We start from the raw sequence: 26,559 nt of genomic DNA on the forward strand, positions 1-26,559 counted from the left end.
ATTGATGTATGGCTATTTTTTAATGTTAATATTGCATTAATGGGATAAATTCCATCTGATCTTGATACCATAAATTGTATTGCTAATATTTTATTAAGGATTTATGCAACTGTGTTCAGGAAGGATGTTGACCTCTAATTTTCTTTTCTTTTAATATCTTTCTCTAATTTTAATACTGGGATATAGAGGGTTGAGAAATGTTTCCTTCTCCTCTACTCTCTGAAAGGGTTGCAGAAGGATTTGTAGAATTTATTACTTAAATGTTTGATAAATTCACCAGTGATTCCAACCTGGACCAGAAGTTATTTTGAGAGAAGGTTTATATTATGAATTCAATTTTTTTCTTAGGTATGAAGCTAGTCAGAAATTTTATTTTTTAATCTTCCAGTTTGGGTAATTTGTATCTTTCAAGAAATCCATTTATTTTATCTAAGTTGTCAAATTTATTGGCATAAATTTGGTCATAAAATCTCTTATCTTTACATATCCATAGGATCTGTAGTGATGTCTTATCTTTTATTCCTGATATGGGAAGCAACTTATATTAGAACACTTGATATTGTTCCAGAGCTCACCAACACTCTATTCATTATTTTTTCCAGTTTTTTCTTCCCCCCCTGCTTCAGTTTGGATAATTTCTATTATAAAGTCTTTAAGTTAACTGATCTTTTCTTTTGAAATATCTAATCTCCTAGTAATCCCATCCAGAATATTTTTTACTTCACATTATTTTTTTTTCAGCTCTAGAAGTTTCATTTGGTTATTTTAAATCTTTCATTTTCCTCCTAATTATGTTAAATTTCTTTTAAATTCTTGAAATTTATAAACATTTCTTTCATTGTACTTGGGTCTGTTTCTAGTGACTGATTTTTCTCACATGTCTAGCAGTTTTGGATTAGATGGTTGACATTATGAAGGTTATATTGTTGAAGATCTGTATGTTGTTCTCTTTTAAAGATCTAGATAGATTTTGTTTGTTTGGTAGGCATGTAACTTATTGTGGGTCACCCAAAATTTTTGAGACTTATTTTTAAGCTCTATTATGAAGGTTCTATAGTAGTCTTTAAAGATAGTTTAGCCTTATTAGGGGCTTTACCTTTTTAAAACCTCTATTTAGTATTTGGCCAAAGACTTAAGAGTTTCCTCCATGTGATTTTGGATTTTCTTTTTTATGTACCGCTTTCCTTTCTGGTGCTCTGCCTTTTAAATGCCAGCCATGTTGGCCTCCCCACACACTCATTACTCTGGTATATGCAACGTGCTCTGCTTAGATCATGCTTCCTTGCATTGCATTGGAAAGTGCCTCCAGCCAGAAAGCCAGGGTAATATTAGGGCTTGTTTTTCCTCCCAGCTTAGTAATCACACACTTGGGCTGCTTATTGTTCAATGCCTGTAAACAATTGTTTCATATTGTTGACCTGAAACAATTAGACTCTCAGATATTTTTGCAGCAAAGATTGGTTTATTCGGGATCAGCAGAGAATTGCAATTTGGGATCTGAAAACATGGTAAGCCACCTGCAAGCCCCCACGTGACAAGGTTAAGGAGATTGCTTTTGTAGAGAGAAAAAGGAAGTCGGGAGGGCTATAGTAAACAAGTAGTCCATGGCTTTTCATTGGCTGAGTCCTTGCAAGTAAGAAGTCTTCCTTCTTCCTGTTGGGCTCTGCTCTTGTCACAGGGTGTGAGAGCTTCCCCTTCTGGTCTCCCAACTCTATTTAACTGAGGTTTCTGTTTATTAATTTTTTAGAATATTTAGTCCAGTTTTCCAATCATTTCCTAGCAGGCAAATCTGGTAACAGTTACTCCATCAAGACTAGAGGTGAAAGTTAAAATTATCTTTTAGAAATACATACTTTTACTGACACAATTATGAGGGAAATAAAATAATTTATAAATCTGTATGTTCATTTGCATAATAGTTTATTAATATGTACTCATAGAAAGGAGAAAAGAAGCATGTATATAAAAAATAATGATTGTGTGGATTGGTAGTGAAATTTTTGTTGTCTTTAGTTTTATTTTGCAACTTTTCAATAGCCAATATGCCTTTATTTTTCAATTAGAAAGATGTTATTTTTTTATGGAAATGTAGTTGATTTACAGTTTTTTAGGTATACAGCAAAGTGATTCAGTTATATATAATTTTTCAGATTCTTTTCCATTATAGGTTATTACAAGATGTCGAATATAGTTCCCTGTGGTATACAGCAGGTCCTTGTTGTTTAGCTGTTTTATACACGGTAGTCTGTATCTGTTAATCCCAAATTCCCAGTTTATCCCTCCCCCCACTTTACATTTTGGTAACCTTAAGTTTGTTTTCTATGTCTGTGAGTCTATTTCTGTTTTGTAAATAAGTTCATTTGTATCATTATTTTAGATTCCACATATAAGTGATACCGTATGATATTTGTCTTTCTCTAACTTACTTCACTTAGTATGACAATCTCTAGAAAAATGTTATTTTAAAAGTTCTGTTTGATATAGAATATGGTATGGTCTTTCTGTATCATCCACTTTTTAGTAAGCATTATTGACATGATATTAAATAAATGGATGCTTATGAATTTCAATTATTAAATTTAGGGCGACTTTCTCTACATGCCACATTTGCAAAGTTGGGTCATTGTTAATTTAAGACTTAATAATGGTCATGGACTTCAGAGTTGACAGGAACTTCAAAAGCTCGTCTGGTTCAATCTCTGAAAGTAACTGATGTTTTATGAAGTAAAGTGATTTCATGGAGGTTTGATAGTTAGTTAATAGCAGAATCAGGGCTAATTTCCATTGTAGGGTTTTTTGATACTACTCCAAACTGCATACTTCTTTGAAGAGGTCTGGAGGTAACTTATAGGTTAATAGGCCATTACTAAATTAAAGATTTAGGGGTTCATTAGAATTAAGTAAGAAAGGAAGCAGGACTAGATGCTACTAGCTATCTGTGATTGTAAAACTGGGCATAAAATTAAGATTTCTGTTGTTGAGACAAAATTGAAAACACTTCCAGCTAGAATAAACATGCATTTTTATATTTATAGAGACACACATTGGGAGAGTATTTATCATAAATAGGATTTTACTGTGTGAAAATGCACTCATATATATATTTATAACACATTAAATGACCCATTTGTAATTAATAATGTCAGTTTAACACATTTATGTGCAAATGTCACGGAAAGAGTACTTCTAAGTAAGTTAAACATCTGCAATATCATTTGTATTAATAATTTGCTGAGCAAACCTTATCTTCAAATAGCATAAAACAGTAAGCTCTAGTTCAGCTCAGATCAAAATAAGACAAATTCTATATTAATTTATTCAGAATAAATGAGATTTCTTTAAGCATAGTAGTGATTCATATTCTGGTGCACCCTTAATTCTCTGTTTAAGTCCCTCTTGCAGCTTCCACACTAAACTCAGCCAAGTCAGTCAAAGGTGGGCAAATGTAGCCCATTTGGGTCAACCATATTTTCACTCCACCAGCATTTCCACTTCATCAAGAATGCCACAGAATTCTTTTTCTTTTAAATTTATTTATCTGTTTATTTGTTTGTTTGTTTGTTTGTTTATGGCTGCATTGGGTCTTTGTTGCTGCGTGCAGGCTTTCTCTAGTTGCAACGAGCGGGGACTACTCTTCGTTGTGGTGCACGGTCTTCTCTTTGCGGTAGCTTCTCTTGTTGCAGAGCACGGGCTCTCGGCACACGGACTTCAATAGTTGCAGCACATGGGCTCAGTAGTTGTGGCTCGCAGGTTCTAGAGCACAGGCTCAGTATTTGAGGTGCACAGGCTTTGTTGCTCCGTGGCATGTGGTATCTTCCCAGACCAGGACTCAAACCCGTGTCCCCTGCATTGGCAGGCGGATTCTTAACCACTGCACCACCAAGGAAGTCCCAGAATTCTTGATGAAAGGAGGTAATAATTAGAATTGATTATTCTTCTCATCTCAAGATGCAATCAGGATTAATCCTATTATTCTCTTCATCCAAAATTATTTTAATCCTGACAAGAAGCCCAAGATTCAGTCTCATCCTCAGACCCCTCCATTGTGCCTATGAGACACATTACTTTTCACGGGTAAAATCCCTATATGCTCATCACGATGGGTCTGTGAAAGTAAGTTTACCTTCTACTGGAGCGTGGATACTCCCTGAGGATACTGATTCCACAGAAAATGATTCCTTTCCTTTCACACTCACATACAGTTGAGTTGGGGGAAGGGAGTTAGTGTTCTTATTCTTAGTCACTGCTTCTGGAAGGTTGCTTCTTCCTTTTTCTGCAAAATGCCCAGAGACTTTGAATTTTCTTCATCTACTCCAGCCAGATTGTGCAGGGGCACAGGAGTGCCTGCACAGTAACTTCCAATCTGACGGGAAAACCGGACCTCTTCTTGCTAAGCCAGAAGCCCTGGCTCAGGGATGCATCCTGTTGAGTGAGGTTCCTGTTTCTAAGGGGCTCAAAGGAACCATTCACTTCCAAGTTGACCTGCATGGCAGTGTCTGTCCAGAGGGGGTGCTGGGGTGTTTGTTTTTTTCTAAAAAAAGAAAAACAAAAGCATCGTATGGGCTGGTGGTTCTGGCTTGTCATGCACAGATGTCTGGGTCCCCCCCCCACACTTTCCTCAAATCTTTTACGATCTGGTTTATGGCTGCTCTCTCCAAAACTACCACTATCATAACCTTGGTGATTCTTCACCTCAGATTTTTCCTTCCATGCTTATTATCCAACATCTGCACTGATTCCACAATCTCCAGTATTCCCCTCTCTGACTTCTACTGCCTGCGCTTCAAGCACATTCACTCCAGTATCTAAACTACAAAAACGTTTGACTCTGCTGGGATTCCCAGGCCATTGACAATTATTTACCTTATATCCTCTCTTCCTTCCTTACTCAGTTTAGATTCCGTGATCCATCATAGAAATCACTCCTTAAAACACATCTCTGATTATCTTACCCCTGTCTCTCTTTGTCCTACTTTCTGGTTGAAAGGCCAACCCTGGCTAAAATTCAACTATCTGTTTGTTCTTCACCTTCACCTGAATAATTGAATATAACTGAAGAAAAACAAACTATGAGACTGATTAGTCTCACTTTCATATGGTGACCACAAACCTTATAGAGGCCTTAGGGTTAACCGTGATCCTACTGCATTTTCTTAGTCCAGAGATTGGCCCTCTTCAACGTGACTCTTTCCCATTATCTCCAACCAAGCAACACCTTATCATATCTTCACATGTTCAAATTCTTATTTCAGGAGAAAATAGGAGCAATCTGATGAAAATTCATATGAGTTTCCACCAATAAATATGTAATAAGTATGTACAGTTTACTCTTTACCTGCCTTTTCCCCCACACTTAACATTTAATGAACATCCAAATGCTATGCTGGGCATCAGGGATACAAAAGAAAAAAAAAAAAACAGTAAAAAATTTATAAACAGACTATAGTAGAGAAAAAGAGAAAATTGACATTTATTGAAATAAATGTAACTTGTGATTCATTCTAACAGTGAGACAAGGTACTTGGAAAGCCTAAGGAAAGAGATAACTAACTTAGCCTGAGGAAGGAAGGATTCTAAGAGAAACAAACATTTGGCAAAGGGCAGTTGATGAAGATGATTATAGGATATAAAATCAGAGAAAACAGGATATAAAAAGGCATTCTACATGCTTGTAAGGGTTGATAGGGGCTCATGATATTTACCATAGTTGAGTCCAACTTTTCCATTTGTGTACTAGTTCTTATTCCTTCACCTACTAAAGGGCTTTACAGATACAATTACCTCCATTTATCCTATATCATCCATTTTCCCCGATACACTGGATAATTCTCACAAGAACACAAAAATGTGATACATCTTATTTTAAACCCTTTAATATTACCGTAAAGCTGGGTGAAGGGAACACAGGATCTCTGTAATACTTTTGCAGCATCTTAGGCATCAACTGTCACTTCAAGATTAAAACTTAAAAATATAATAATCTTAATAGTAAATCTCCTATAAAGAACTGTACATACTGACTGTTTCCACTGTTCCTTCAATTCTCCTGAACACACTCCAACGACTTTAGTCCCCACTACTCTGTTGAAACTGTTTATGTTAGTGTCTTCAATGGCCACCTTATTGCCAAAGTCAATCCATAATTCTCATTCCTTATCCTCTCCTGCCTTTCAGCATCGTGTGACCCAGATGACCACCGTCTAAAAACTCCGACATACTTTAGCTACCTGGACTTCAGAGATGGAGGGGCAACACTTTTTCTCCATCCTCTTCTCTTCGACTTATTTTGACTAAACTTTGAAGTGCCCAGGCCTCAATCCTCGGATCCCTCTCTATCCCCCTCCCTCTCTCTCTCTCCCCCCCTCTCCCCCTCCCTCTCTCTCTCTCCCCCTCCCTCCCTCTCCCTTCCCTTCCTCTCTCCCCTCTCCCTCCCTCTCTCTCCCTTCCCTTCCTCTCTCCCCTCTCCCTCCCTCCCTCCCTTCCTCCCTCTCTCTCTCTCTCTAATCTCACCCATTTTCTTGACTTCCAGATTCACATCCCCAGTGTCACATTCTCTCCTACACTGCTGACTCTCATTTTTACCACCTACTCCACACTTCCACCTGTATGTTAAATAGACACCTCAAAGTAAACATGTTGATAGGGCTCAGGACATGCTACCCCAAATAGGGCACCTTGACATATTAAACCGCAGGAATTTTCTAAAAGGCAGAAGCAGGAAGGGCACTCTGACCTGTTCCCCCCTCTCCTCTTCTCTGAAACAGGTCATGAAACTCCCACGTGAAAGATACCGTCCCTGTATCTGGAAGAGGGAACACATTCTTATCACCAGAGACAGGGCATTGCAGGCTGAAAAATCTTGCTTTCACAAGATTAGCAAACCTTGTTAAACTAACCTTCATCTTCCTAGCTACCACTTCACCACTTACTACCCCTCACCCAAATGCCTTAGTCTTGTCAATTCTTCACAAATGGATTGTTTGTTTGTCTGAAAGGTATAAAAGCTTCCTGCTGTGGTCACTTCTTCAGGTCTTCACTGTCTTGTGAAAACTCCCATGTATATAAAAATTTAATACAATGCATATGCTTTTCTCCTGTTAATCTGTCTTTGTCAGTTTAATTTTCAGACCCGACCCAGGATGCTTAGAGGGTCAAGGAAAGCTTTTCCTCCCCAACAATGTCTAGAGCAGAACTCTTGCTTCATCTCCCTTCCTTACACCCCCAAACTAGCTCTTTCCTCGGTGTTCTCTTCATAGGACGGAGCAGGACCACTTACCAAGTTTGTCAAGCCCCAAATCCCAAAGGAATCTTTAATTCAGATGTACATCTCACCATCCATTCCATTCCATTAGGAAATCCTGTGTTCTCTGTCTTCTAGATGAATCCAGAATCAGTCCACTTCTCACAGCCTGGGTCTAAGCCCTCAGCAGCTCTCTCCTGCACTACCGCAGTAGCCTCCTAGCCAGTGCTCCTGCGGTCACCGCTGCTCCCATACAGGCTTTTCTACACAGTGTTCAGAGTGATACTTTACACACTAAAGTCATGTCAATCATGATTTAATATCATATCAATCTTATGTTCCAAAACCTTCTAATGAAATCCCATGACACTTAGAATAAAATCCAAAACCTTTGTCATGGACTAAAAATACCTGCAGAAAAGACTTTTCAGACCTAATTAGCTGCCATCACGCTTCTTTACCTACACTGCCTCAGTACTGTTCCTTAAACACAGTGGGTACCATTTTGCCTCAGAAACTTTGCATTTATTGTTTCCTCTGCATGGAATGGTCCCTCCTCCCCTCCAGCCCTGATACCTTCATCATCTGTTTCACATATCCTTTTAGATCTTTGCCCAAATATAACCTTATTTGAGGTGGTCAGATATTTTGGAACTGCTCTCTGTAAAAGACAATACCCTCCCAATCTGGGGTCCCTCTCTTTCTCTGCTTTATTTCCTTCAGACCACTGATCACAACCTGATATTTTCTCTACGTATTTGTTTTTTATTGTCTTCATCCACTATTAGAAAGTAAGCTGAATGGGGAATTTTTCTCTTCTGTTCACTGTACTAAAGCTAATGCCTAGGCAGTGCTTAGTGTATAGTAGGTGATCAAGGAGTATTTTTGGATGACTGATTCACTAATTGAATGAATGAATGAACTTTAAGGCCCAGCTCTACCAGGACACAGTTTACTCTTTACCTGCCTTTTCCCCCACACTTAACATTTAATGAACATCCAAATGCTACACTGGGCATCAGGGATACAAAAGTAAAAAATAGTAAAAAAATTATAAACAGACTATAGTAGAGAAAAAGAGAAAATTGACATCTATTGAAATAACTGCAACTTGTGATTCATTCTAATAGTGAAACAAGGTACTTGGAAAGCCTAAGGAAAGAGATAACTAACTTAGCCTGAGGAAGGAAGGATTCTAAGAGGAACAAATATTTGGTAAAGGGCAGTTGATGAAGATGATTATAGGATATAAAATCAGAGAAAACAGGATATAAAAAGACATACTACGTGCTTGTAAGTGTTGATAGGGTCTCATGATATTTACCATAGTTGGAAAAATAAAGTAAAATCAGTGCTGAAATCTAAGCAGCCAAATATAATTTGGTCTTTGTTCGATTTATATCCTTTTATTCCTTCTTCATCTTTCTGCTTGTTATTTGCAGAGACTCGTTTTCAAGAGACCTAATTTGGGAAAATTGATTTTCAGAGTCAGAAAATTTCAAGGTCATTTGGAATAAAGACCTAAGAGACATATATATTTAGGATTCCCTTTACTGATAGGTATCTAAATACTGACTTTTTTTAGATGTCTATGCTTCCTTAGGGTACCTCGCTCTATGCTTTGTGTTTTTTTTTTAATTGAAGTGTAGTTGATTTACAACATTATATTAGTTTCAGGTATACAGCATAGTGATTCAATATTTTTATAGATTATACTTCATTTAAAGTTATTACAAAATAATGACTGTATTTCCCTGTGCTGTACAATATATTCTTTTTTTTTTTTTTTTGCGGTATGCGGGCCTCTCACTGTTGTGGCCTCCCCCGTTGCGGAGCACAGGCTCCGGACGCGCAGGCTCAGCGGCCATGGCTCACGGGCCCAGCCGCTCCGCGGCATATGGGATCCTCCCAGACCGGGGCACGAACCCGTATCCCCTGCATCGGCAGGCGGACTCTCAACCACTTGCGCCACCAGGGAGGCCCTGTACAATATATTCTTGTTGTTTATTTTGTACACAGTAGCTTGTATCTCTTAATCTCATACCGCTATTTGCCCTTCCCCTCTTCCCTCTCCTCACTGGTGTCGACTAGTTTGTTTTCTTTATATATCGTTTTGTTATATACATTTGTTTGTTTTATTTTTTAGTTTCTGTATATAAGTGATGAAACAATATTTGTCTTCCTCTGACTTATTTCACTAAGCATAATACTCTCTGGGTTCATCAACGTTGTTGCAAAGGTCAAAACTTCTTTTTTTTTTTTAACACCTTTATTGGAGTATAATTGTTTACAATGGTGTGCTAGTTTCTGCCATATAACAAAGTGAATCAGCTTTACATAAACATATTTCTCCATATCCGCTCCCTCTTGCATCTCCCTCCCACCCTCCCTATCCCACCCCTCTAGGTGGTCACAAAGCACCAAGCTGATCTCCCCGTGCAATGCAGCTGCTTCCCACTAGCTATGACTAATATTCCATTGTGTGTGCACGTGTGTGTGTGTGTATACCACATCTTCCTTATCCATTCATCTGTCAATGGACACTTGGGTTGCTTCCATATTTTGGCTATTGTAAACAATGCTGCTGTGAACATTGGGGTGCATGTATGTTTTTGAATTAGTGTTTTTGTTTTTGGATATATACCCAGGAGTGGGATTGCTGGATCATATATATGCTAAAAATAAGGTGTTCTATAAAATATAAAGCTCTCTTAAAATCTTGTTAATACTTAGCATGACACATAGTTAAAACAGTAATATTTAGTGAAGTGTGACAATATTTGGAAATATGAACCAAGGTTTTATACCTGTGTTTCCTTATATTACTTAACCTTTCTCCAATTTGAGTACTCAGGACATTAAGCTCTCAATGCCTTAGGGAAGAGATTTAATATAATACAAGTAGAGGGAAAAAGAGCCATCTCTACCTTTTTATTGCCAAAAGCAAAAGCTTCCAGGGGAGGTGTGGCCCAAACAACAGATTCAAAACACCTCTGAAGAACTCAGAGTAGAGCTCCCTGTCTAGAGACAAATTTTACTTTTCCCAGATCGGTGTGGGAAGCTCGTTAGAAGGAAGCCAGGAGAGAGTAAACTGCTGGATTTGTGAGAAACTTCTTTCTCCATTTGGTGCGAGTCCAACACCCATTGCAGAAATGCAGAATCCTAGGTAGTTTTGCAGAGCCAATAGGAGCAGAAACTATGCCCCTGCAACCTGCTACAAAAGACAGAGCAAGGGCAGTCATACACACACTCAAGGGTGACCTACAAGTTAATAGGGTGATAATTCCACAGAATTTCCATGGCTAGTGTTATCTGGGAGCAAGAAAATGATGCTCATGCACTAAGGAGAGGCACCAAAATGGCAAGGGCAAAAGCCCACCAGGCCTTGAGTTTAGGAATGAGGGACCAATCAAGTCAGCCTTACAGCCTTAAAAGGGACAATACAAGTCCTGGATGAAGGACCAGAGGGCATGAGGATGTGACAGTGGATACGTAATACAGTGGATAAGCAATTTTAAAACCAGTGAAGAGATCAGACATCCCCCACCCTCAACCTTTGATCTCCTCTTAAAGAACTAGAACCAAAATGAAAACTGAGGACAACTAAGGTTAAAAATAGAAAGTGAATTCAGTGACAGAGCAGGAAAGGAAGTTCTACTTCATATGCCTTTGAGTTGTGGGCTAAGAATTGGACTTGCTACATTTGTTTTCACACACACACACACACACATACTGCCATAAGCAAATGTCTAAACATTTATAGGTCGTGTCTGTTTGTTACAAATCCAAACATACAATCGTCTCTTACTTTGGGAATTGAGCACAAAGGATAGGAGGGATTTCCTCAACTTGGCTCATTCATTATCTTTTTAAATCTACATGTTCTTAGTGATATTTGAGAAACAGTCAATGTTTTTTTGACAGAGAAACTCACAAGAGTGGATACAGGAATGCAAAGGGCCTCCGAATGTTTTCCTCTTAAATGAGTTTTAGGCATTTAATTTATATAAAAATGGTATGAGATCAACTGAGAAGACAGGTCTAAGTTGCCATCATGAAAAAAAGTTTTTAAGTTCCCAGAGCTAAGATCCTACTTAAAATACAGACCATCGAAGATTGAAAGCATTTGTCAGGCTTTAGGAGAAACATATTTGAGTGTTTGAAGAGCTTTAGCATATTATTATTACTAACAATGCAGCATTTGAATGCTGATCTCAGAGAAGCCATCCACTTGGCAAACAAATCAGCAACTCCCATTTCCAGAGCAGCTGAGATGAGTGTCAATTCCCTGACGAGGCAGATTAATTTCCCGTGAACACGTCATTAAAGCCAGCTCTGTATGCAACACGCAATGTCTCGGCAATCAAAGATCTGTGGCGTCCCGAATATGCAAAAGCAGCAGCTAAGATACAATTTACCCCTTACTGAAGGAAAAGTGATCACCCAGGCACAAAATCCTGTGGAAAAGAAAACATGCAGGATGGGGCCACCTGAGGTTTTGAGTCACTTGCTTTTATCGTATTTCTTGGGACTCGGCTGCTGTGTTTTGTATTTCCCTTGAGATTAGCTGTGACAGACCACTGGGGAGATTGGGAAGGTGTCCTCTAAGTATTTATGCAGAAAAGTATGGAAATGTCAAAAAAGTCAAATGGTTTTTATATGCTTCTTGCATGGTCTCATATAGTGCCTTAATTTAAAATAGCATCTACTGCACAGTATGCAGTGTATTAACCAGCTGGAATCTATGGTCCTTGAGATTGAGAGAAAAGAGGCAGCCACATGAAAATTGAGAAGATTAGAAGCCTAGTGTGTTGCCCATCCAACAGAGAGCTGCCTGGGGATACTTTATCAGAGGGGTCCATGGAGCTCTATGACCACAGATGAAGTCCCCCAAGAAAAGCCACACTGTGGCTTTCACTACATTTTGTGTCTTTCATGCAGAGGGTCAAATTTGTTGCTGTGATTCAATGCACTCATTGCTCTGTTATTAGAAAAAGGATTTCGGAGTAGCTCTTATACTTGAACTCTCTAATTCACTGTTATGTGATAATCTATAACTAAGTTATTGGGAAAAGGAGGGGCTCTAATTTATTGAATACCTGGTATAAGTCAGATCCCTTGCTAAATATTTGCATGTGTTAATTCCTTAAGCATCTGAAGTAGATATTACCTCCTGCTTACAGATAAGGAAAATGGGGTTAAGAATGTTCCTGGTCACAGAACCAAGAAAATAACAATGCTGAGTCTCAAAGGCAGGTCTTTTGGACTCCAAAGTCCTTGTTTGTGCTACTGTGCCACATCCTTCCTTTTCTTAAAGACAGAGTAGTAGTAAATATCATGCTAACCTTAGCAGCAGAGACACCGAGTTGAGGGGAATATGTATACCTTGGGGTGCAGCGTTAGATGAGCCCTGTGGTAAATCAGACACATGCTCATTTCCCAGGAGCCCCACTGCCAGCGTTCCCTGCCTGGTGGGTTGATATCTCTTGTCCAGATTGTTCAGAGGAGCTAATGTTATCCCTTGAGAGGGCCTCACAAGTTACCAGCTGAAAAAGGAACAGAAAACAAATCCACTGAACATTTAAACACAAAACTAACAGAGGAATAGGCATCAGCGGCTCTCTGTAAAAGGAAATTACACCAAACTAACCTCTGTCAGTTCATGGAGTAGGTAAATAAAATTCAGATAAGGGAGAACAAGGGGTCCTAGTTGGAAATGGATTTGAGGCTTTCAAAAATCTGTCTCCAGTGAGAACTGTTGGGCGATAGAATTACCATAAGTCCTGCGGCCTATTTTGCCATGCCTAGGGAGCCTTAGCAAAGATGGAAGCCAGTGGAGGAAAGAAAGAGATACTTTATATAATAGAGAAATGTGAGTGGTATGGTATCCCCAGGATTAATGCTTGGAAAAACTTTACTTCTAAAATTTTATGCATAATTGTAAGGAATAAAAACTCCACATCACACACAACAACAGATTCTAATTTGAAATACTAAGATAACAAGCTGGCGAATTTCTCCAAATCATGTGAATGGGCTGGAAGACGAGAGATGAATTTGAAGTAGTCAAGAATTAACTAGCATATATTCAGTCATTCACGTTTTAGGTTTGAGGCCAGACACTAGAAATAAACAAAAGGTTCCAGCAACAAATTAATTCATGACCCTTGGTTTGTAAGTGCAACATTGTGATCTGTGGTGCCAGATAATTTGAATAAAGTGGATAAAAGTTTCTTTCTCTAAAGGGTATAAAGTATAGATACAAACAAAGAACTGTAATACAACATGGTAAGTATAAGGACAGATACACACAAAGAATGCTTTAGCATAGAGCGTCTCTGCCGTAGTATTACTGGCATTTTAAGTTGGATAATTTTTAGTTGTTGGGGAGTGTCCTGTGCATTGTAGCTGTTTAGCAGCATCCCTTGTGCCTCTGCACAACAGATGCCAGTGGCACCACCTCCCTACCAAATTTTGACAACCAAAAATGTCTCCAGGCATTGCTAGATGTCACAAAGGAGGGATGTGAAATTGCTCTCCCTTGAGAAACTCCATTGCTTAGCCGTTCGCACAAGGGGCATCTAACTCAGCCCTGAGATGATGGTGAGGAGGGGGCAATCCAGGGGGAAAGAGAGGGCTCAGAGGCTGGAGGAAGGCTTTGGAGGTGATGCCTAAGCAAAGGTGTTCAGAGTGAGTAGGTGGTGGCCAGCCAGAGGGAAGATATACCAGATCAGAAGCATTCCTGAAAGCAGAAGGTAAAGAAAACTCCGGTTCCTCAGTTTGGAAATTCAGTTTTCTGTACTTTGTTGGACATTTATTGAGCGCCTACCATAGGCCAGGTGCTCAGAAGACAAAAGTTCAAACAAGCTCCCAGCCCAGTTAAGCGATTCCCAGTCTCAACATCTCCCCACACTTGTGTATTGTAATATTGTGATTGTTTGTGTGGTTTGTCTTACACAATTTGTTACTAACGCTTCATTTTTAAAAAATGTTTGGTAGTGGTTTACTATTACCAATAAGTTATCCCTGGAGTGAAATCATTTTCATTCCCTGGCTTTCTGATATTTGTTTTGAGTGACGGGTAAAGGGGTGGTGTTCAAGGAAGGCCATCTTACTGGGAAACATGGTTCATCCTAAATTTGCCTCATTTATGATACAGCTCAGAAATGGTTGCCCTAGTGCTTATTATTAGTTTTGGTGGACAGAAGCCTGAGATCTATTTAAATTAGGGAAAAGAGAGAGACAACTAAAACAGAGTGTGATAAAACAGAAATAGACTTGCAGATATATTATAGAAAACAAACTTATGGTTACCAAAGGGGAAAGTTGGGGGGGAGGGATAAATTAGGAGGTTGGGATTAACAGATACAAACTACTATATATAAAACAGATAAACAACAAGGACCTACTGTATAGCACAGGGAACTGTATTCAATGTCTTGTAATAACCTATAATGCAAAAACATCTGAAAAAGAATATATATAACTGAATCACTTTGCTGTACACCTGAAACTAATGCAACATTCTAAATCAACTATACTTCAATAAAAATAATTAGTTAAAATAGAGTATGAGCAGAAGATCTAAATACACATTTCTTCAAATAAGACATACAGATGGCCAATAGGCACATGAAAACATGCTCAGCATCGCTAATTATTAGAGAATTGCAAATCAAAACTACAATGAGGTACCACCTCACACCGGTCAGAATGGCCATCATTAAGAAGTGTACAGGGCCTCCCTGGTGGCGCAAGTGGTTGAGAGTCCGCCTGCCGATGCAGGGGATACGGGTTCGTGCCCCGGTCTGGGAGGATCCCATATGCCGCGGAGCAGCTGGGCCCGTGAGCCATGGCCGCTGAGCCTGCGCGTCCGGAGCCTGTGCTCCGCAACGGGGGAGGCCACAACAGTGAGAGGCCCGCATACCGCAAAAAAAAAAAAAAAAAAAAAAAAAAGAAGTGTACAAACAATAAATGCTGGAGAGGGTGTGGAGAGAGGGAACCCTCCTACACTCTTGGTGGGAATGTAAATTGGTACAACCACTATGGAGAACAGTATAGAGATTCCTTAAAAAGCTAAAAATAGAGTTACCAAGTGATCCAGCAATCCCACTCCTGAGTGTATATCCACAGAAAGCCATAATTCAAAAATACACACGCACCCCTATGTTCACTGAAGCACTGAAGTTCACTGAAGCACTATTTACAGTAGCCAAGACGTGGAAGCAACCTAAACGTCTATCAATAGAGGAATGGATAAATAAGATGTGGTACATATAGACAATGGAATATTACTCAGCCATTAAAAAGAATGAAGTAATGTCATTTGCAGCAACATGGATGGACCTAGAGATTATCATACTAAGTGAAGTAAGCCAGACAGAGAAAGACAAATACCATATGATATCACTTATATGTGGAATCTAAAAATGACAGAAATAAACTTATTTACAAAACAGAAATAGACTCACTGACAGAGAAAACAAACTTATGGTTACCAAAGAGGAAAGGGAGTAGGGATAAACTGGGAATTTGGGATTAACATATACACACTAGCATATATAAAATAGATAATCAACAAGGACCTACCATTTAGCACAGGGAACTATACTCAGTATTTTATAATAACCTATAAGGGAAAAGAATCTGAAAAAGAATATATATATATATATATATATATATATATATATATATACACACACACACTTGTATAACTCAATATCACTTTGCTGTACACCTGAAACTAACACAAAGGTATAAACCAACCATGCTATAACAAGAAAAGAACATATCCCACTAAAAAAAGAAAGTGTGATAAACTCACCCACATATTTTTGACAGTTTTTATCATGTTTTTATCTCTTCTTTTGGTTTCTTTGGTATCATCTTTCCTAGTTTCCCTTCTTCCTCGTCAACCATTTTCTATCTTAGCCTCTCTTGGCATTTTCTATGGTTCTGGTCTCTTTTCAGCACATGATTTTTTGAGAGCCCACTGTGTGAGGATACTATTTTAGGCAGTTTTGGTGTTGCTCAGGGATGCCTGCTTTTACGAATCTACATTAGTGGCTCAATAACTTGGGGGTGAGATGGAGACTATGAAAAATGTGTCTATTTTGTTTTGGTGGTGTTGCTGCCCCCCTCACATACACTGGGGTGATCTTGTGGCCACACTCAAAACCATGGCAGGAGGGAAGAACTGCTGATGAGGGGCATATGCCTTAAGTTTCCAGGATATTGGGCAAAATAACAACAACAAAACAGGTTTAGAATCCTAACTGTTTGAAATATGCTTCTAGAACAATCATCCAAACCTGTGGCTTCAAATACCACCTACACCTTGCTGACTGACTGACTCATCCAGACCTTCCTCCCAAGCCCCAGAACCATCTCTACATGCTCTGGGATGTCCCCCAGGTACCACTACAAACTGAGCACATCTGGAAATTCATATATTATTTATTACCCAAATCTCCTGTCTCCTCCTGCAGTTTCTACATCAGTTAAAGTCACAACCCTCCATCTAGTACCTCAGCCAGAGATCTCATCTGACATTCCACCCTCCGTTGTTCCTACTTGTCACTCACCGAGAGCTGAATATTCTATCTTCTTAATATATTTTCTGTCATCATATCCTCTCTTTCTCTTTCTCATTGACTTATTTTTAAAAAATCCAGACTGCCTTTGCTCTTTCAGTCTTCTACGTGGTTCTCATAGAATAGTCAGATCAAGTCACATCCCAGCTTAAAACCTTAAAATTCCGTATTTCCCTATAGCTGTAAAATAAATTGATCCTTGCCACCCAAATCCCCTTACATTTTGTCATTCCTATCATATATCTGTCTGTCTTCAACACCAAGACCACAAACCTAGCCCAAATCACTGTCATATCTTGCTTGGGCAAATAAAGCCTCGCTTTTGTTTTCTCTGTGGTCATGCTTCTCTCCTCATAATCTGTCTTCCACATGGTGCCCAATGTAATCATTTAAAAATATCATCCCTCTGTAAAACCCTTAATAGCTTCTCTGTGAACTAAGGACAAAATACAGTCTTTAACTTGCCCACAAGTCGCTGCATGATCCAGCCCCTCCCAGCCACCCAATCTGACCTGCGTTCCCTCTCCAGCTCCTCAGGATACTCCAGCCACAATGCTTCCCTTCAGGTCTGCAAATGTGCCTCTGGTTCCTCCTTTCCCCAGGGTCTTCCCACACACTGTTTTCTCTGCCTAAAATACTCTTCCCTCCACGTTTTCCCCAGCTAAGTCTTACTCATCCTTTGGGTATCATCAGACCAAATAACTTGTGGTTTTTCAAACATGCTAGGCTATTTATGTCACCATTCCTTGCTATTTTTTTTTTTCATTTGAAATAGTCTTTCTCCCACCCGACATCACATTACTGTGTCCTAAAGAACTTGGTTCATTAGGAGTTTTCTCATTTGGGAACACTTTCTGGAAAACTTAGGCTGACATGGATATCCCTCCTCCGTGATCCTGTGGATTGTGATCTAACTCTACCTCGTTTCAATTAAAGTCTCCAGAGACATTTTTCTATATTGAATTCCTCCTTAGTCGTGAACATATTAACCAGCCACATTCATTCAGTAAACAGTCCACTAAGAATGCAGTGCTGACTTTCCTGGGAATTTCATTTTAAAAGTTGGAACTTTGCTTTTATTGCTCAAATTTAGTGATTTTTTCCCAGCGACCCATAGCACAAAAATCATAAGGACCACTTGCTTAATTGAACTTATATTTCCATCTCCTTGGAGTAAAATTATTTTGGATGAATCTGAGTTTTGCTAGACTCTTTTTTTTTCTTTTTAAGATTTGAAGAGGGTTCTAGGAGAAGGGGAGATATTAAATTTGTTTTGCTTATGTTTATTATTGTTTTTGTTTTGATAACTTCATATTTTGGGGGCTCTCATGCAAAAATCTTTGCTCTCCCTTGTATTTCACTGCCTTTGAGTCTACCAGGAGTCCCTGCTAATCAGTCTTCACAGGGATGCAGGGCTTGTTTCTCTTTTTTGCACATGACAGAGACCCTGGAGCTTTCTGCAGGGAAGAACTCCTGGGGACAGCATTTCTCCCGGGGAAGGTGGGAGTGGTTTTCCTCAGGCAGCCCCACCACGTGGTTGGCATTTTCAAACTGCTCCACCTAAACTGATTCAGTGACCCCCTTTACTATCTGCAGTATTCAGTAACAATTATTAGAATGGACTCAAACAAGAATCATACTGGTAAAACATATTCCGATTTATCCTTAGAAGTCATTACAGCTTTTGGCTCTGTCACCCTCCCTCTTTGTCTTTCTTTTCCTTCCTAACTCTTTGGCATCTAATCAATGTATTAGACTTGTATCTACGTCCATTTTTCAACATTTGTTTTTAGTTCTCTTTAAATATGTTTTCTGTCTCGGTACTTTTGTTTTCTTTCTCAGGAATATCAATTTTATATACATTGAATCACTTCTGTATATTTTTCACGTGCTGTTATTTTCTCTGCTTCTGTTAAACTTCTTGTTCATTTCCATTTTACTTCTTTTTAAAATCTCTCATGTCTTCCTGGCTTGGGGCAGTGTCATTTCTCCTTTGTGCTGATGCTAACGTGGCCTTCACATGTGTGATCACTTTGTTTTCCCCCGATCTCTTGACGGCTCGTCTGCACAGATGCTTCTCCACTCAGCCTCTCTGACTCACTGGTTCATGCAAATGTGGCTTCTTTCTCTTGACACTTGCATTCATCATATGAAGCGTGATCATTTCATCAAGAATGTGGTTCCTGCTGTCAATTACCATTTGGGAATCAGTCGAACAATGTGTTTTGAAAATGTACATTCTATCACACCATGGTTTATCCTCTCTTGCAAGTGATAGTTTATTTTCTTTCTTGACAAATTGTTTATAAATTCTCCAGGATGATTATACTGTGAGAAGGAAGCAGAGAAGGTTTTACAGACGAGGAGACATCTAAATTTGATTTTGAAAGATTAGGAGTTTTCCGGGACAATAAAGCTGGACACAGAATGGCTAAGCCAATAGAACACTGTAAACAACCCCGGCACTCATGCTTATCAGATTTTAATGATTCCCCTAGAATCACGGGCCATCTTTGAACTGGTCACAATGTTCTCCATGCCTGAGTCTGGTTTATATGCTGATGCTGTTTGGTTCCTGGGATAAGGCAGATCTCACCCCAAATGACGTGGACAATAAATGGGAAAGAAATGACTTTATAATAAATAATCAACTAGAAAAAATGGGAATGGATGTTAGGAAGGAAAAAATGATACATATCTAATGTGATCTAACTCCTGGCTACTTACCATCCACATAAACTCTTCTTTCAATATATAGAATTTCAAAAACTTTTCCATCTAATTTTATGCAATTGTGCCATCTACAAGAGAGTATGTATTCACTCCCTCCCAAGCAGGAGAAAACCGAAGTCATATCCAGGGGCATTGAATTCCAAGTCCAGGAACTCAAGGGAATATTTATCCACCTTCATCACAGTCAGTGTAATTCCTCAGAGTCTGGGGACCTGTGGAGATAAAGCTCAGTGTAACCACTGCCAAAACACCCACCGCCTGGTAGAGGGAAAGCAGGCATATGCAAATATAAACTCACATTTGCAGTTCACAGCTCCACAGATCATTGCATATTTTGCCACAGTGAGCAAACAAAAGTTGACCAACCTTGATTCTCATATTTTTTCTTCTTGTTCATTGTTCCCTGTGCCCACATTAGAGATGGGCACTGAGAAGGTGCTCGTCTGAAGACTGTGCCTCTTTGGGCGCAGATTTGGAAGTCTGAGGAACACCTTAGCATTTAAATAATGAAGCATAGGTCTTTGTTTTCTAGGCTCTGTGTTTACCTGGCGGTTTTAGTCAATTTTGATTTGTTTACTCATGTTAACCAAAGTCAGATCTTATCACATGGTTGTCCTTAAACAATACCTTGGGATGATCCATCTCTTAAAAACTAGGCTCAGTGCTCTCTGTGCAAACCTCAAGCCCTTAGATGAATGGCTTCTATGTGAGCCAACATCTTGGGTCAATGGAAAGCCTTCTGGGAAGAAATACAGACTATCCTGCTTACGAGCTGAGTCCCAGCAGTGGCCCTTTATGATGGGGTGACTGTCACCATGGACAGACAGCAGGCATTGGTGAGTAGAGCGTCTGGACCATCAGGAAGTATCTCCTCCCGAACCCCCTCCCACTTTGTTCCACACTCATCTTTGCTCCCATGTCCTTCAGGTTAGGACAGTTTGGCTTTTTTGATCCAACAAGGTACACATCTATCTAGGTTTTCAATGACTTTTAAAATTTCTGGCCAAAGGCAGATAGACTTACTTGTAACAAAATTTATTTTCTTCCATTTTGGTGTTCTTCAGCTTACGTTTTGTCTTTCTCGTTGGATTTTACTGAAAGCATCAAGGAATTATAATCACAAACCTGACACTCTTTACGAAATTACTCAAGTGCCAGGCTCAGTGAAACACAGAGTTTGTATCTCCAGAGACAGCAGGCATCAGCTGAATCAGTTTCTCCCCTGACATATAAAGGAACTGCCCATTTCCCAGTTTGAGACAGGAATATTCTCACTCTCCAGAACTTCATCTTGATGTAGAGAAGCCTGTATTTTAGAAGCCATCATGTGTAACATTCTACTTCCAAGTATTAATTTCTGTATTATTTAAGTTTTTTAAAGACATAAATGACAGAAACTCAACTCAAACTGACTTGCACAAAGAAGGCTTTAAGCTGAATCTAGATGTGCAGTGAGGTTTTCTCCATCTACTGCATCTACTTTGTCCATGATGACTTTATTGTTTGGCAAGGTGTCCCCTAGTCATGGCATAATAGTCTGGTTTGCATCACCCAGATTAGCAGCTTCAGCAAGAAAAGGTTCCCTTTCTCAGTGGTTCTAGAAGAAGTGTTCTGACATTTCCTAGTTGTATTAGTTCCCTATGACTGATATAAAAATTACCACAAACTGAATAGCTTTAAGCAATAGAATTTTATTTTTCTCATAGTTTAGGAGGCTAGAAGTCCAAAGTCAAGGTACTGGCAGGGCCATGTTCCCTCTGAAGTGTCTAGGAGAGCATCCTTCCTTGCCTCTTCTGACTACTGGTGATTCCTGGTGTTCCTTTGCTTGTGGCAACATAACTCTAATCTCTGCCTCTGCCTCTGATATCAGATGGCCTTCTTTCCTGTGTCTATGTCCAAATTTTTCTCTTCTTACAAAGATACTAGTCATTGGATGAGGGCACACCCTAATCCAGTATGACCTCATTTTAACTTGATTATATCTGTAAAGACACTATGTCCAAATAAGGTCACATTCTGAGGTTCTGGGCACATATGAATATTTGTGGCGACACTGTCAACCCAGTACATGGGTTATCACCAGACTCCTTCTCTGCCTAGAGCCTTTACACCTGCAAATAACTAAATTTCTCTAATTCTATCAGAACATATTAAGTGTCACATCCTCAGAGAGGAGTATAATCTAAGGTAACATCTTCTCATTATTCTCTATAGTATATTTATTTGGCTTCTTTCTTTGCATTTATCACAACATGTAATTAATTGTTTGTTTACTTTCACCTTTGGAAGAATACAATATCCCTGAAATTGCAGAGCCCATGTCAGTTTTATTTATTCTTTTATCCTTAGCATCTGGCAGTATTCTTGATACATGGTAGGACATCAATAAAAAGTGATGAAGAAATAAATCAATGGATGAATGAATGTATGCGTGGATAGAAGGATGGATGGGTGGATGGATAGAATATAAACAATAGGCATGTTCTACTTAATTATATTCATTCAGTCAACATTTTGCCTTTTGCACTAAATAATTATTATGTTTGTATCTGAGTTAATATCTGCAGAAAATATTGAGGGCCTTCGACAGGGGCAATGTCCAGGAGAAAAAAATGAGAACAACCTGGATTCAATACTTGCTCCCAGAAGCATATAATTTAAGATAGAAGAAACAGATTTTTTTAAAAAAGAAAGAAAACAATAATCACCCTTAGGATTTTTATCTTAATGGTGGTATTAATTCAGCATATTCAAAAAAACTGCAAAGTTTTAGGTTCATATATAGTTCACATTCTTCTGTAGTTTACACTGAGTAGCAATAAACAAGGCTCTCTTAAAGGGTCTGGCACATAATAAACACTCAATAACTATTAGTTGGATAAATTAATGAATGAATATTTTGTAAAGAGGCAGAGGAATCCAATCCTTATCTCTAAGTAAGGAACAGGCACAGTTTTTGCAGAGCTTAAACTGGCAGGAACCATTAATACATATACTGTTCATGAGGGCCTTTCCCACCAGAATGCCTGGTTAGACTGACTTGTGGCAGAGTTTGTCTTGCTGTCTGAAAATTTGCAAGAAAGAATCCAAAAGTGACAGCCAACTTAGCGGGGCTCCTCTCTTTTTAATTTGGGAACATTCCATGATCCCTTTCAAAGAGGGATTGATTAGATTTTTTTTAGTTAATTAAATCCGCCATCTTGATAAGCAAGGAAAAGCTTAGTAGTAAACTGAAAAATCTATGATCTGAAAAATAGCGTGTTTCATATAACTTATGGGCTAGATTGCAATGGGGCATTTTAAATATACATACTTCTTGTTCTCCACTAGATAAGGAGAGTGAAATCTGACATTTTTGACATACTACATGACAAACATGTCCCATGACAATTTAAGCCACGGTGTTGGCAGTTTTCTTGGCAAAAAGCCTGAGGCTGTATTACTAATTTAGCAGCATTGCCATGCACATCTGAGCTGGCTTTCTGCAATTTACTTGCTCTCACTCTCTTGGACCCTTACATGTATTCTCCATCTTGGGAGTTAACAGTGTTTCTCCTTTTCACTGCACCTGCCTTTAGATGAATAATTTTATTCATCACTGTCCAGGAACCCTTTGAAAATTCCTTTGTTGCTCAGTCACACAGCTGTATCCTGAGCCTCGGACCACATGGGAGGCCCTTGGAAACCTGCTCTCACAAATCCTATTGTCCATCCCGGGAAGTGCCTCTCCTTGCATGTATGTTTCTTGCAAATAATGTCTTCTTGAGTTTCTGACATGTTCCCAAACAGTCAAGCTGGCGCTTGCTTTATTCTGGGGATGAGGGAGTAGGATTGATAAGTTTCTCCCTCCCCTACCCCTCCCAATTTGCTCAAATCTGTGAGCTGCTAAGAGAGGAGGTCTTCCTACACGTGTCACAGGCACTACCATTTAGGGTAATAGACAAGCAGGCAGGACCCCGGCATTGAACTGTGTCATGTGTGACCCTGGTTTACACATAATGAAAACAGGAGAGTCAGGATCTCTCTGACTCATGATGTGTTCTTTTCGAAGAGGGCATTGTGATTTTTAACAGAGGAAGGAAGGAATTCGGACAAAACAAGGGAAGGAAGAATTTGTTATTTCCTTCCACCAGCCAAGTCTCTGGTTCCTGTTGCCAAGAATATAACTAATTTATAAGACAAATACAAACCTAATTATATATCATTTAAAATTTAATTCGGAGTAACACCATATCTTTGGAGATATTTAGTTCTCTATTTTGAGGTTAAAAAAAATAGGAACATGAGAAAGATAAGAATTCTGACCGGTCCCCTAATGCAAATTTCATCACCTGTATGTGTGCTTAATACAAATATGGGTGTTGAATAAAATTTCATTTGATGAATTATATCTATTTTTAAAGTAAGTCTGCTGAATATATATACCATGCTACAATAAGGAATATGTTCTGATTTTCAGCAAAATACATAATAGGAAGAAGGAAAGTAGAAGAAACAAGGTAAATATAGACTGGAATTATTATATGACAATGCTGTTATCAGGATACAGCTTAAAACCTAGGACCATGCTTCACTGTGTCATCTGCAAATAAGGCACAAACCATTACATTATAAACACATGAGAAACTTGAAATCATGCCGAAGGGATTCTTTCCTGTTTTGTTCATCCCAAAGTAAAACACCCCCACCAAAGCTCACCATTGAGAAAATGTCTGTAAGGAATATATTTCAGTTGAGCTGGCCCTTATTTTCCTAATGCAATAGTTTGTGTGTCACCACGAAGGATTTCTGGCATGAAGACTTCTAAGTTCCGAACAGTTAGCTTCAAGAACAAAAGAGTGAATATGTGCACAAGCTACCAGCTAGTCAGCCTCAGTTGACAGTTCATACAAAGGCAGCCACCTGAAGCAAATCAACTTGTCTTTGAGAATGAGCTTTAGGGCTAATGCTCTGCTGACTTCCATTGTTAGTGAACATAGGTGTTGGATTTTCATCTTTCCATATACATGTGAATAAAATCATAGAAAATGTGAGCAAGATATTAAACAAGATAGAGATTTTATGTTCAAATATTCAGGAAATATCACCATTAAGGTCATTTTGAGCAATGTTAAATTGAGAATATTGTTCACTGCCTTTTCACGGAATTACATATTAGAGTGTAAAAATTATTATAGCATACCGTGTAAGTGGAATGTGATAAAATTAACAGTCCACTAACAAGAAAACCCAGTAGAGAAAGAGATAAAACAACCATAGATGATCCAATATTTATTTTACTTTTACAGAGACAAGTGAGCAAAAATCATAACTATTTTGCATTTTAATAGTAATGTTCAGTGTTCATGTCTCCCCATAGATCTAAAAATACTCAGGAGTTTCTTAAAGTTAGTAAATCTATGGTGTTATATTTTGGATTAAAAAAACATTTATTCTATGGTTATGTTTATTTATTTTGAATAGAACAAGAGAAAACTCTCACTGCATTTTCCTATGAGAAATTTCCATTTCTAAAAGAACAATATATTTTCCCACTTGGTAATTCAACAGTTTTCCAGGGGTCCTTGTGTTCTCAGACATTTTTGTGGTAAAAGGGCATTTCTGCTGCCCCATCACTTCATGGAGCAGAAGCAGAACACAACACTCCTGTCTGTAAGACAGCAATGCACCTTTGGACTGGTGCATGGAAAAATCCATCAGTTAAACACACTGCTTAGAAAGTTATGAAACTTAAAACAAGCTATAGTATTTGGGTGACTGGAATTTCTAAATTAGGTCAATGGCAACAGGAATCATATGTATTTGTGACTGAAACAAGGTTTCACCAGAAAAATTCTCTACAGGGGCTTTCCTTGTGACAGTGTCCCATCTGTTCCCTGCATATATCTTTTAAATGTCCCTTTTAGCTGAATCAGCATATAACCTTATAATAGTTTCTATCATGAGGAAGCCCCTCAACCTCCCATTCTTCATCCAGCCTCTGCCCCATTTCTCTGTCCTGCATTACAAAACTCATAACAAATATTATCCCTGTTCCCCGTGTCCAGCTCTCTTCATCTGCAGCCTCTTTAACCCACCAATCACACTTTAGTTCCTGCAGCACCCCCGAAACTGCTCTGCAGAGCTCAAGGTCACCAACAATATCCACATTCTCCATCTGAGTGTTTCATTCTCAGTTGCTGACATTATATACCATAAGCACCATTTGCTAGAATGGATCACTCCTTTATGAAAAACTTGTCAGCATTTGTCTTGCATGAGCAAGTGCTCTGACTTCACTGAATGCTTCATGTCAATATTCTTTTAGGGAATCCTCCCTTTATCTACTCTGGCTTCACAGATGATTTTATTCAACTGTGTTCTTCCTTTTTATTTCTCCCACATAAGGGCACTACTATTCTGACACCTGTCACATAAACTTAGAACAAGATTTGCTTGATTTCTTTCACTTATCATCATGGCACTGGGAGTCATTGCTGCTTTCGTTGCATTATCAGTAGTTCATTCTTTTACGCTGTTGTGTAGTACTCTGTTATATGAATATTCCAGTTTATTTCCTCTATCGCTGATGAAAATTTAGGTTTATGATTTAGGGATATTATGAGTAAAGATACTATAAATATTCTTGACCATGTGTTTGGTTGGATATAAGCACTTACTTTGGTTGGGAATGTGTTCAAGAAAGGAAATGCTCAATTCAATTCTTAGACATAGGTATATTTCTTTTAGTTGGTACTACCAAAGAGTTTCCTGAAACATTTGTATCAAGTTACACACCTATAATCAATGTAAGAGAGGTTCATTTAATTCAAATTTACACCAAACTTGATACTGATTTTTAATTTTAGCCATAGTGGATGTATAGTGATATCTCGTGATTTTAATCTGCATATTTTCCTAATGCTGAATGCTACTGAGAATTCTTTTGTATGTTTAAAGTCCATTTTTATAACTTCCTCCCTGAAGTGTCTTTTTAATCTTTGCTTATATTTC

The 26,559-nt window shown here is 38.7% G+C and overlaps 1 long non-coding RNA gene across 1 annotated transcript; it reads right to left on the reverse strand.

Annotated features, from left to right (window-relative positions):
- Positions 1 to 1,442: 1,442 nt before the first annotated feature.
- Positions 1,443 to 17,467, reverse strand: LOC132484650 (uncharacterized). Its single transcript, XR_009531242.1, has 2 exons — positions 17,346 to 17,467; positions 1,443 to 4,531 (listed from the first exon to the last, which is right to left on the reverse strand). It is a non-coding gene; the product is annotated as an uncharacterized LOC132484650 (long non-coding RNA).
- Between the last annotated feature and the right edge of the window lie 9,092 nt (positions 17,468 to 26,559).

Source organism: Mesoplodon densirostris, chromosome 2 (genome assembly GCF_025265405.1).
Source record: "Mesoplodon densirostris isolate mMesDen1 chromosome 2, mMesDen1 primary haplotype, whole genome shotgun sequence".
In the NCBI taxonomy this organism is placed as follows: Eukaryota; Metazoa; Chordata; class Mammalia; order Artiodactyla; family Ziphiidae; genus Mesoplodon; species Mesoplodon densirostris.